Below are 12,685 nucleotides of genomic sequence, written 5' to 3'. Positions count from 1 at the left end.
GCCTAGACATGTGGTCGACCCACCTCTGCATGCGTGGCTCGGTCGGAGAAGGCAAGTCGAGTATGATGTACTGAGGCTGCATCAGTGGGATTTTCTCCAAGGCGAAGGCAGTCAGAATAGAACCAAATCCAAAGTTCTTCAGCTTCCCGTCCTTTACCTTGGTCAATTGACTTTTCATCTGAACAAGTACTGCATCACACCAGTTGAATACTTTCGGTTGGAGACACTCCAAGGCGTGCTGAATATAAGATCTGTTGGCAACATGTAGAGCTACGCTACCGGCCATCCTACCAATGGTATAAAGAATGGACCTAAGAGACCTGTAAGTAATCTCACGGATAACAATCTTGCCATCTCTGCTCGGCTGAGAACATTCCTTGCAATACTGGCGAACATAATCTCTGGTGGAATCGGTCCCCCGGGCCGTACCTGACAAGGAAATGGGGGCACCTCGTCTTGACAACCCAGTCAAGAAGTACATGTCCTCTATGGTCAAGGGGATGGACTTTCCCCTAATCTGGAATAGTTGTTTAACAGGATCCCAAGCATCAAGCATATACTACAACAAAGTAATCTGTGCTCTCATGCTAGAGATACGGAAAAACTTCAGCAGGCCACAGTTCCGCAGCGCGTTCACCGTGACCGGGTCATGGAGGGCAATCATGTCCTCCTCTTCATGTTCTCGTTCTCGCCATGTAAGGGACATTTTGTTCAAAGTTCCCTGCAAAGCAAACAAGAGAAGGAGTAAGTTCCTGATTTTGATGAAAAACTAGCGAAAAATCATCAAAAAATGACCTGAAAACTCAGTTTTCTGAGCCCAGCGCAGGCAGAGAGTGTCCCTCCTGTGCTGAAGGTCAGGCTGCCTTAAGACAACTTGACATTCAGCGCAGGTTTCGAATGGGAAACCTGCGCTGAAGTTAGGGTGCTCTGGCAAAACCCCTGAGGCCTAGAAAGACTGAAAAACAGGCATGAAACTGGAAAATAAAACCATGAAAAGAAAGAGCTAGGGTTTAGCTCCTACCTGGTCCAGACGGCGTCGAAAATCGTCCGCAGAATCTCCCGGAATCAGCTGATGAAAATCAAGGGGGAAGAGGCACCTCCAGAGCTCCAACAAACCAAATACAAATGAAATGGTAAATGAGAGGTAAAAACACCTTTTAATGGCTTTTTACGTGGTTCAAAGTGAAATATTAGGGTTATAATCTCATTTTCATGCAAATATTATTCATTTCTAACAAAGTTTGTTACAGCAATTGAAAATGCAGTACTATACTTGAAAAGAGAAAAAGCTAGTAATGGTAAAAAATCAAAATTTGACCATATAATCGAGCAGTTTTACCGCGGAATTTATGCTCGTTAAAAAATAGAAAAGCGAGATCCGAGCAGTTTTAGTACATAGTTCATGCTCGTTAAAAAATAAACATAAGATTGAGCATTCAAGCTCATTAAAAAATGAACATACCCCGGTAAATAATCTCTGTGATCGTAAATTTATTAGCCATAAAAAGCCTTGGTCATGTTTTGCACCTGCCACCTCCATTCCATTTTGCCGATCGTTCACCTCCATATGATTGTTTACCTATTTTGAGGAATAGCTGCGAAGAGTGATTTCACTTAGCCATCCTTGTGACACTGCCGTGATTGGAAAATTCCAACCTGTACCTGGAATCTGCTGCTATCCCTGTTTATCACTCGTTCCTCAAAAGACGAGTCTTCTTTGAGCTCTTTTCATATGACTCGTAAAATATGAAAAGTTTGCCGAGTTTTGGCCTTCTAGCTCGTTAAAGTGACCGGAAGAGCTATCCCTCCTCTAGATTTTAATCTTTTTGGACCTGAGGGATTATTACACAAAAAGGTCGAGCGCTTGTTTTATTCGGCTCGTTAAAGTTATCGAAAACTCATTCCTTTTGTATTGTTTTATACTTTTTCGGACTTAAGGGATTAGATGACGAAAAAGGAATTTTGGAGTTAACTTTCTGTACCTTTTCAGACTCTCTAAAAATGAAAAGGACCGAGTTTTCCTTGTCGTTAGACTCGTTAAAATGATTAAATAGCGACAAACTTGTCTTTAGACGAGAACGAGTTTCCCTATCGCTAGGCTCGTTAAAACATAGCGATGGGCTTGCCCGAAGGGTAGGTTATAGAACAAGCATATGTTATCCTCCTCAAGCTTGACAAAAATAAAGAGGTACTGGTCAGAAATGACTGGGGAAAAATTGGGAGAATCTCAAAGCTTTAACGGTAGCAAGTCGCTCTTGAACATGACACTTTTCCTCCATATCACATCGGGTTGGGTTGTTTCATTCACCGGTCTCATCACCATGGTCTTCGCCAAACCATCCACATTTTGGGTAATGCTACCGATCCATCGCATCAGTGTCGTTATCTGTTCAAGAGATGTTTTTCAGAAAGAGTCAACCGTGTCCCATCCACTGCCATACATTATCCTTTATCCACCCATGATCGCCACCCTGAATCATATTTCACAGATTGTTTTCACCTCCACTAAAATCATTAGCTCCGTTCCGTGTCACTGATGTGGGATTCATTAAGGCCCTCCTTTGATGGATCGCTTCTTGTCGACTTCAGCTCATTATCCAAGAAGTTGATCTAGGAACAACCCCTTCAGTACTTTGAAGCTTGCATGCCTCAATGGCAAGTTTCTCACTTCCGGCGACAGGTATACATCAATGACCTTCGACTAGAAGATTTTGCGTGGTGTTCGACGCCAAGTCCTTTATTCACACCACGTGAATTGTACTGCAGTACCTTGAGGGTCATTATCATTATCGGTGATTCCTCTCGCGCTTGTTAACGGTTTACATTATTGACCGGTAATCAAGCGATGTCTTTCCATGTTCGACTTCAGCGCAATTCTCACATGGATCGACTTGTACTTAGAGTGAAGATCGAACGAGTTTGAAGACCCCGGATCTAGTTTCATCCATCTGGGCTGCAATATATATTCAGGAAATATAAAGACATTTGATATGTACATCATTACAGCAGATGATCATCCTACTCAAAGGATGATAATTTCAGCAGAGAATTATCAGTCTACCATCAGACGATCGTCTGTTATATGTACCAAAATGAATTTATAAAGCTGAGCATGGGAATGCCCACCTCAGCTAGATCGTGAAAGCAGAATGAAAAATAATGTATTGTATTGTATTTTATTACAGGTCACCTCTCAGCGATTGAATGAACTTCGGATCCTCCTGATAAAGCATTTCACCCGATAAACGACCTCATACTTTAGGGGGCAACTGTTATAGACATTTTTGTGCCTTACAGCATGAAGCATGAAATGTCAATAATCTGAGGGATCCAAAGTCCCTAAACATGTTGTTCCTACCCCTAGAGGAACAAGGTCAGCGAACCACAGCACTAAATATCAGTTCTCCACCTGAAAACACTCAAAAACAAGCTAATTCTGGATCATGTCAACTGCTCCACTGAGCATCTGCGCTGAATGTCAACTTCTCCACTGTGTACCTACGCTGAATGTCAACTGCAAAGAAGGCTACCTGCGTTGGGCGAGTTGGGACAAGTGGCACAGTCATTCTTCAAGGTGTCAATGCCCAGGAAGCTTCCAAAATGACACTTGGATCAGGGAATTCGACCTGTGATGAGTAAGAGGGTCTAGATCTCCAAGTGGAAGCAAGAACCTCCAAGTGGACTCAAGAACTGAAGAATAACTGAAGTGGGAGAGGACACTAGTCAGCTTCATGCCAGCTACAAGCTGACTCATCCTTTCTCCAAATCTCCTATATATAGAGCTCTCTCATGAGGTCTAAGGAGGCTGGAATCTTGTGAATGTAAGGAAGTGCTGTTGGTTTGAGTATAGAACTATTGGGTGATTTGCTTGAAGGAGGTGAAGAGGAGATTTCTTTCTGCTGGGAGGTGATGCTGGATTGGGCCTTTTATGGTTGTATTACTTCCGGAACTTTACTTCTTCCATTAATAAAGCATTTGAGGTTCTTCTATATGCATGTGTCTCAATGGTGTATTGCTATACTTGTGTATTTGATTTATTCTAATCCTTGAATCAATTATGAATGTATGCTTCTTGTAGTTTCCCTCTCTTGCCATTTTGCAGGATCTTGGTGTAGCTGGGCCAGTGAAAGAGCAAGGAGCTGGGAGCAAGCAGCAAAGAGAGAAGATTGGATCAATCATTAGCGGAAGACAACGATTAGTGGATCTCTTTCTCCCCTCTCTTACATCTCATAAAGAAGTAATCTCGAATAGCTTTGCTTTGATTGTTGCTGAGGTACTATCACCCTTAGAGTGGGATAGGGTCATTCCGTATTGGATACTTTTCCCAACAACAACATTGATGGAAAGGGCAAGAAGCATGCGCAGTGTTGCTAGGTTGGGACAGGAATTCTGGGTAGAGGCGGTGGAGACAACATGTTACCTGGTCAACGGATCACCTTCATCAGCGTTGGAGGATAAGACTCCACAAGAGGTATGGACTGGTAAGAAACCCTCTCTTTCACATCTGAGGGTATTTGGATGTGATGCATATGTAAATGTTCCAAAGGAGAAACGAACCAAGTTGGATAGTAAATTTAAAAAGCTTATCTTTATTGGGTATAAGGATGGTTTAAAGGGTTATAAGTTTTGCAACCCAACAACAAGGAAGGTTGTGCATAGCTGATGTTGTAGATCTAACCTAGAAAAATATGATAATAGAAATAAACCCAGAAACAATAAGATAGAAATGGATAGAAATGCTTCTTTATTAATCAAACCCTTAAGGTAGGGAAACACCATACATTCACTCCTTAAGGAAGGAGAACACTCCACAAGCCATATTCCTGTTCATACAATAATACTTCTCTTCATCTTCATATGGAGTCTCTAGCCTTTATATAGGCCTCATACATACAATACCATGTATCATTACCATGGTTTCCTCATACCATCAACTAATACCATGGGCCCATTACATTATTATTAACTACTTGTGGTCCCTTACATGACATGGGTTAACCACCTTATTTATTACTATGGCCCCTCCCATTATTACATTATTACCTTGGGTACCTCCCTTGGTACCCCATATTACCCCCCTAGGTACATAACATTCCACCCCCTAAGTATGTTTCGTCCCCGAAACATGGGAAGAACATAAATAATAAGATCTACTCAAAAGAGTAGTCCACTGATACCATGCACGTGCATCTAGCCATCCAAGATAAAGGTGAACCCTCGATCTCGCTGGTGCCTCGCTCGCTTGAGATGGAAGTTGACCATGGCAGCTCTTCTGTGTTGATGTGTAGTAGGTGGATCGTCTCTCCTTTCTATCCATCATGTGACTACTTGGTTTCCATGATGGTTGTCGTGCGGGGTGATGTGGGTGATGATATGTTGAAGTTTTAACCCACGATGGCTTTTGCTTGACTTCATCTTGCTGTGGTGCCTGTTGTGGTGTCTTCTTTTTCAATATGACTTCAACCACTAAGCCCTCCTCTGATGTATCATCACCTGTAACCTTTTCTTCTGCAGCCTCTGTTTGTGTTTGATTGTCGATCATCAAAGGCTCATCATCTGATATGTCAGTCCCTTGAGCTTCTTCTGCTTCCGCCTCCATGTGCTCTACCTGTTTATGGATGGAAATATCCTGTAATGTAATTTTCTTCTTTTTATACCATAGCTTTAGGAATTTTTTCTGCACATTAATATTGATAGTACCCACAGATTCCATCCAAGGATATCCCAAAACAACATCGATATTATCCATCTCTGAAGCATAAAAATCACCATGAAACACATACTTATCCATAGAAAGCTTCAAATCCTTATAGATTTGAACATCCTTATCATCATCGTGTGTATGTGCAATTTGTTTTGCCGGGACTTGCAATTTTTTTGCCAAATTGACATTTATGAGATTTTGCTTGCTACTCGGATTTGTAGACACAATGATTTTCTCCTTCTGAATCAATCCATGAACCTGGAATAAGGAGACACCCGTAGCATTTAACCCTTTATGTGTCTTATTCTCCTTTTGTCTAGCCCGAGACCATTTGTCCAGAAGGACTTTTTCATATTCTGCATCTGAAAGTTTGGTCACCTGCTGGTGGTCAAGTGATAACCACCAATTTTTAGCCTCATCTCTCATATTAAGCACCATTGGAATCCTCCAACATGTCCCATATGTGGACTTGTATCTTTGTATGAATTCTTCAATAGTAGGACCATTATCTTTCCCTGTAAAATATAGCTTCTCCATGAAGAGAGTTTGAGAAAAATTCACTTACTTGGCGAAAATTTGAAATTGTCACAATTTCATCAATATTGCTCAGAATCTCTATTATAACCTGTTTTTGGAAATGGAATGCCCATTCTGCATCTGCCCATGTGATAGAAATCCTGATTCAGAAACTAGAATTTCAGATCTGCACTGCTAGTTTCCCACCGTCACCCAAAATTTCTGCAAAAAGAGCTGATTTTAATTCAGCGATATCTCCCTCATCCGGACTCCGATTCGACTGATTTTTTTTTTGAAGTTGGGTATTTTTTCCCAAAGAATCCATATCTGCAATTAGATTTTGCAGATCTTGTACCAGGACGTCTATATCTACGCCGCAAAATCGCTGCCCTGAAAATTGTCTGCAACCCCACTAATTTTTAGATCAGTGATATCTTCTTCATCCGGACTCCGATTCAACCGATTTCTTTTTTGAAATCGGCTATTTTTGCATAAGGAATATGGATATGCAATTATATTCTGCAGATCTTGCACCAAAACGTACAGATATGATCTACAAATTCGCCACCCAAAAAATCCCTGCAAAAAAAAAAAAAAAAATTCTCCACGGTTTGCCCAAGAAAGTGCTCTGATACCACTTGTTGTAGATCTAACCCATAAACATTATAGATCTGATATAAAAATGTAAAACAATGCAAATAAACCCAGAAATAAGATGAAATGATACTTTATTGATCAAACCCTTATGGTAGGGCAACACCATACATTCACTCCTTAAGGAAGGAGAACACTCCACAAGCCATATGCCTATTCATACAAGAATACTTCTCTTCCTATTCATATGTGGAGTCTCTAGCCTTTATATAGGCCTCATACATACAATACCATGCATCATTACCATGGTTTCCTCATACCATCAACTAATACCATGGGCCCATTACATCATTATTAACTACTTGTGGTCCCTTACATGACATGGGTTAACCACCTTATTTATTACTATGGCCCATCCCATTATTACATTATTACCTTGGGTACCTCCCTTAGTACCCCATATTATCCCCCCTAGGTATATAACATTCCACCCCCCTAAGCATGTTTCTTATTAATCAATAAGATAGAAATGGATAGAAATGCTTCTTTATTAATCAAACCCTTAAGGTAGGGCAACACCATACATTCACTCCTTAAGGAAGGAGAACACTCCACAAGCCATATCCCTGTTCATACAATAATACTTCTCTTCATCTTCATATGGAGTCTCTAGCCTTTATATAGGCCTCATACATACAATATCATGTATCATTACCATGGTTTCCTCATACCATCAACTAATACCATGGGCCCATTACATTATTATTAACTACTTGTGGTCCCTTACATGACATGGGTTAACCACCTTATTTATTACTATGGCCCCTCCCATTATTACATTATTACCTTGGGTACCTCCCTTGGTACCCCATATTACCCCCCTAGGTACATAACAACTGAGATGTGGTGTTCAGAGAGGTGAAATATGTTATTAAACATGAAGTCCAACCAAGGGAACCTAAGAAGATAGAGTTTGAGCTAAAGGAGGAAGAATCAGACTCTATGGCAGAGGAAGAATCAGAAGATGAAGAGCCACAAATTGTGGGTGTAAGAAGATCAGTTCGAGAAAGAAGGCAACCAGAAAGGTATAGTCCATCTGCTTTCTGTTCAAATTTTTCTTTATCTATTACTGATGATGATCCTAGAACTGTGAAGGAAGTAGTAGATTCAGAGGATGGAAAACTTTAGAAAGAGGCCATGGGCGATGAAATGGCATCTTTGCACAAAAATGAGGCATGGATCTGGTGGAGTTGCTGGCTAGAAGGAAACCCATTGGCAAAAAATGGGTGTTCAAGAATAAGACAAATGAAAAAGGAAAGGTGGAGAAATACAAAGCTCGATTGGTAGCAAAAGGTTATTCCCAGGTGCCAGGAATTGATTTTGGTGATATTTTTTCTCTTGCTACCAAGGTAACTTCTATTCGATTACCTTTATCTGTTGTTGCTGCTTTTGATTTGAGGTAGAAGAGATGGATGTGAAGACATAATTTCTTCACAGGGATTTGGAAGAGGAGATCTACATGAAGCAACCTGTAGGCTTTGCGGTGAAGGGTAATAAAGAACTAGTATGCAAGTTAAAGAAGTATTTGTATGGGTTAAAACAGTCACCAAGGAGATGTGGTATCAGACATGAGATACATTTATACGAGGACTTGGCTTCACCAGAAGCAAATCAGATCACTATGTGTATTTTAAATTAATTGGTGACCGTGTTATTTATCTAGTCTTGTATGTGGATGATATGTTGCTGGTTCGAATTGACAAAGAAATTATCCAGGATTTGAAGACCCAATTGTCCTCAAAATTCAACATGAAAGATCTTGGTGCTGCAAACTATATTTTGGGCATGGAAATTAAAAGAGATCGAGTAAAGAGGAAGCTATGATTAAACCAGAGGAAGTATGCCGAGACAATACTACAGAGGTTTAATATGTAGGATAGTAAACTGGTGAACGTTCCTATTCATGTAGGTGTAAAGTTATCTGCTGAACAGTGTCCCAAGACACAAGAAGAGGAAGAGGATATGTCTTGTGTTCCATATGAAAGTGCAGTCGATAGCCTGATGTATGCAATGGTCTGTACTAGACTAGACATTGCACATGCAGTGGGAGTATTGAGCAGGTTTATGTCAAAACCAGGGAAGGAGCATTGGACAACAGTGAAGCAAGTTTTCAGGTATTTGCGTGGCACTAGTGATTATGGTTTGTGCTACCAAGGAAGACCAGGATTGGATAGAGTTTTGGATATCCATGGCTTTGTTGATGTAGACTGGGCTGGAGATTTTGGATCAGAGAAGAACTACAAGTGGTTATGTGTTTATCCTATTTGGAGGTGCAGTTAGTTGGATGAGTAAGAAACAATCTTTAGTGGCACTATCAACTACAGAGGTAGAATACATGGCAGCCACTCATGCAAGCAAGGAAGCAGTTTGGTTGCAGAGATTGTGTTCAAGTATGGGGTTAGTACAGGGAGTTATAAGTCTAGATTGTGACAGCCAAAGTGCAATTTTCTTGGCAAAGAACCCTGCTTATCATTCAAAGACAAAGCACATTGATGTTCAGTATCACTTTGTGAGGGATATGATAGAAGACAAAAAGGTGTTGCTGGTAAAGGTGGACACTTTGAAGAATAATGCAGATGCATTGACAAAATCTCTGAGCTCTGAGAATTTCTCCTAGTGTAGAGAAACAATGGGTGTTTCAGGTCTGGAAAAATGACTAAGCTTTCCTGTAGTCCCCTGTGGAAAGAAAACAACAAGTGGGAGAATGTTGGGTTTTATTATATTCTTTCCACGACTAACCTACATAGTGAACAGGGGGGTTAGAGGGGGGGCGGCAGCCCCTCCTATCCGGGGGGCTTGAGAGGGGCAGGTAGGCCCCCTCTATGGGGTCCAGGGCAACGCCCTGGGAAAATTTTTTTTGGACCCTATATTAGGTTGGGCAGACCTAACTATGGTTTTCAGTCCATGGTTTTGGACGCGATGATTTTCGGTCCATGGTATTGGATGCTTTGGCATGTATAAATATGTATTGTAACATTGAAAGGAATATAGTGAAAAATCAAGTTGGTAGTCCCAGTTTTGGGATCCAGGGGAAATCTCTGTGTATATGTTTTTTTATGTGTTATGCTCTCACATTGTTTATTTTCTATGTTTTTAGAATTCGTATGCAGGTAATTTATGTACGGGGTTAAAACCTACAAATATTCTTAAAAGTAAAATAAAATCACTTTCTCATTTCTTTCTTTTCTTTTTGTTTCACGGTTTTGTAGTCTTTTTAGGTTTTGGCAAATGTACAAGTTATTGTGATAAGGTCAAATATCTTTTTTCACTTTGGTAAGTGTTTTTGTTGTGGGTTTTGCTTCCCCTTGTTTTGATTTTCCTTTGTCTTATTGGTCATGTTTGCTTTCCTTTAAAATTCTCTTGGAATCCTACATTTACATACTAACGTGCATTAGGTAGATGCATTTTAGATATCATTTAGTTCTTTTTGTTATATTTTGAATGTGTGAGTGTCAAATTGGAAAAGTTAAAGAAAAAAGAGCCTTACTTTATTAAGTTTTTAATAGAACTTTATAGAAGTCTCTTTTCATCGAAGAAAGAAGAGTTTGATTTTCATGTAGCTTAGTTTTTTTTATTTATCTCTTTTGTGTCACAACACCATGAATTGCACTTCCATTTCCCTTGTCCTAAACAACAAAAAATTAAAATGAACTAGACATTTTTCTTTTTGTCATAGCAACATCAACTAGTCTAGGGAATTTTAGGGCATTGTAATAAGGGTGTGGAGAGTAAACTCTCCAAGGCCACTCAAACTAAAAAGTACAGAAGTTAATTAATGAGTGGAAATATAGTGTCGTGAAGTTGTTTGTCAAAGCTCCTCTAACATAGGCATGAAGAACGAGGATGCGTGAAGATAGGGAAAGAGAGATAACCCCTCTCCTATTTTAGAGATCATGTGTCGTCAACTGTTCCCCCGACTTTTGATTATGATTTGGTGATCTTAGTTTCCTTTACTAGGGACCACATAGATGAATGCAGTGGGGAATTCCCATGGTACATGAGGAAGACATTGCATCACTTTCATAGTACTTTTGGAAGGTGCCCTCACAAAGCCTAGGTACTTGCACCAACAAAGGCTATTGTCTGGAGGTTAGCGTAACTACTTTTGTTACCTTCGATGGTAGGATTGGGTCCTCATCATGTCGACTTACCTTCACAAGGTCCTTTTCTTCACTCTCTTGTATTTTGGTTTCTAGTCCTAATCACCCAGAGTAGAAATACTTGGAAGTTGTTTGCTTGTTTGTATCTTTAGGACTTTTTTATAGAGTTCTTTGTTCTCTTAGCTTGCCTTAGGTGATTTGAGACTTTAATTTTTCTTTATATATAAAGGTGGTTAAAAAACTATTTTTTCAATCTAGAAGGCTTCACAAGCTTTCACCCTCGAGTGCCAAGCCTTCATTGAGAAGGCATATGAATAGTTATGCTGGTTCTTTTGAACTAGTGCAAGCTAACGAAACAAAGACAAATCCTTCATCCAGGATTCCTATTTCATAGGGAGAATGTTATGAAACCAGCTCAAGAAAAGATAGAAAAGATAGATAAACACCTTAAAATTCAGCCTCTTCAAGGGGGCAACCTCCTTTACATTACATAAATGAACAATTCTTGGATGATACAAATGAAAAGACCTCCTTTCTATATATAGGAGCCTAAGGGGTCATAACATAATCAGAGCTGACATAACAGTAATAATGTAAGGGCACAATAATAACAATAGTGGGCTTCTATGGAGCACAATAGTAACAATATGGGTACATCAATATAATAAGTGGGTTGTACTATTAACAATAAGGGGTTACAATAGTAGTATAGGGGCCAAACATGCCCCTCTCCTTCAAAAAGCGTTGTCCTCAATGCTTGAGTAGTTCTTGATGATTCTGTATAAAATTCTTGTCCTCCCATGTGGAATCTTCAGTGGGTAAGTTCTTCCACTTGATGAGATACTATGAAATTGATCGATTTCGTTGCTATCGGGTTCTTGTTTCTATGACTGCTCCAGGTTCCAATACGATTTTTCATTCCTCTTCAATTTCTGGCAATATTGTTTGAATTGGGATCTTTTGCAACTTTTGAATGAGTGGCCATACTTCTTCATCCTTCTTCCATTCATACCTTGCTTCGTTTATCCAATCTGGTTGGATAATAGAAATAGCACAAAACAATGCTTCTACATCCTCATCCTTTCTTGAGAGTGCATCTGCAAAAAAAATTTGCTTCTATTTTCTATAGATGATGTCAAAGTCATAACCCAACATATTTGTGACACATTTTTTTGTTCTTCTAAAGATAATAGTTGTTGTAAGAAGTATTTAAGACTATCATGATCCATATTTACCTTGAAGAGTCTTCCCATTCAGTAAGGTCGCCATTTTTTAAGTGCATGTAGTATTGCCAATGTTTCTTTCTCATAAATAGCTTGCTTGAGATGTAGCAGTAAAAATACCCAATCACCTACATCAAAACATTTTTCACTACGATGTTGATCTACCTATTGTTTCGTTTGATTTTGCACCGAAGTGGTGTTATCCTTTAAACGTTGGAGAAATTGTTGTTGATGCTGGATGTGATCTTTCGCTACTTGAACCTTTTTCTTCTTGATATGTCCTTCTACCTCTAGAGTTTGAGGAGTGGTAATTTCTTCCAATCCTTTACAAGGTATGGTCGGATTCATTTCTTGATGCTCGATGTGATCTTTCACTTCTTGAACATTTTTCTTCTTGATATGTCCTTCTATCTTGATAGTTTGAGGAGTGGTAATTTCGACCAATTAATTACAAGATATGGTTGGATTCATTTCTTCTTTCTCGATGT

This window comes from Pinus tabuliformis, chromosome 2_1 (genome assembly GCF_031772625.1).
Source record: "Pinus tabuliformis cultivar Carrire ecotype Pingquan chromosome 2_1, CPIR1, whole genome shotgun sequence".
Taxonomy (NCBI): domain Eukaryota; kingdom Viridiplantae; phylum Streptophyta; class Pinopsida; order Pinales; family Pinaceae; genus Pinus; species Pinus tabuliformis.
This window is presented reverse-complemented; position numbering follows the sequence as displayed.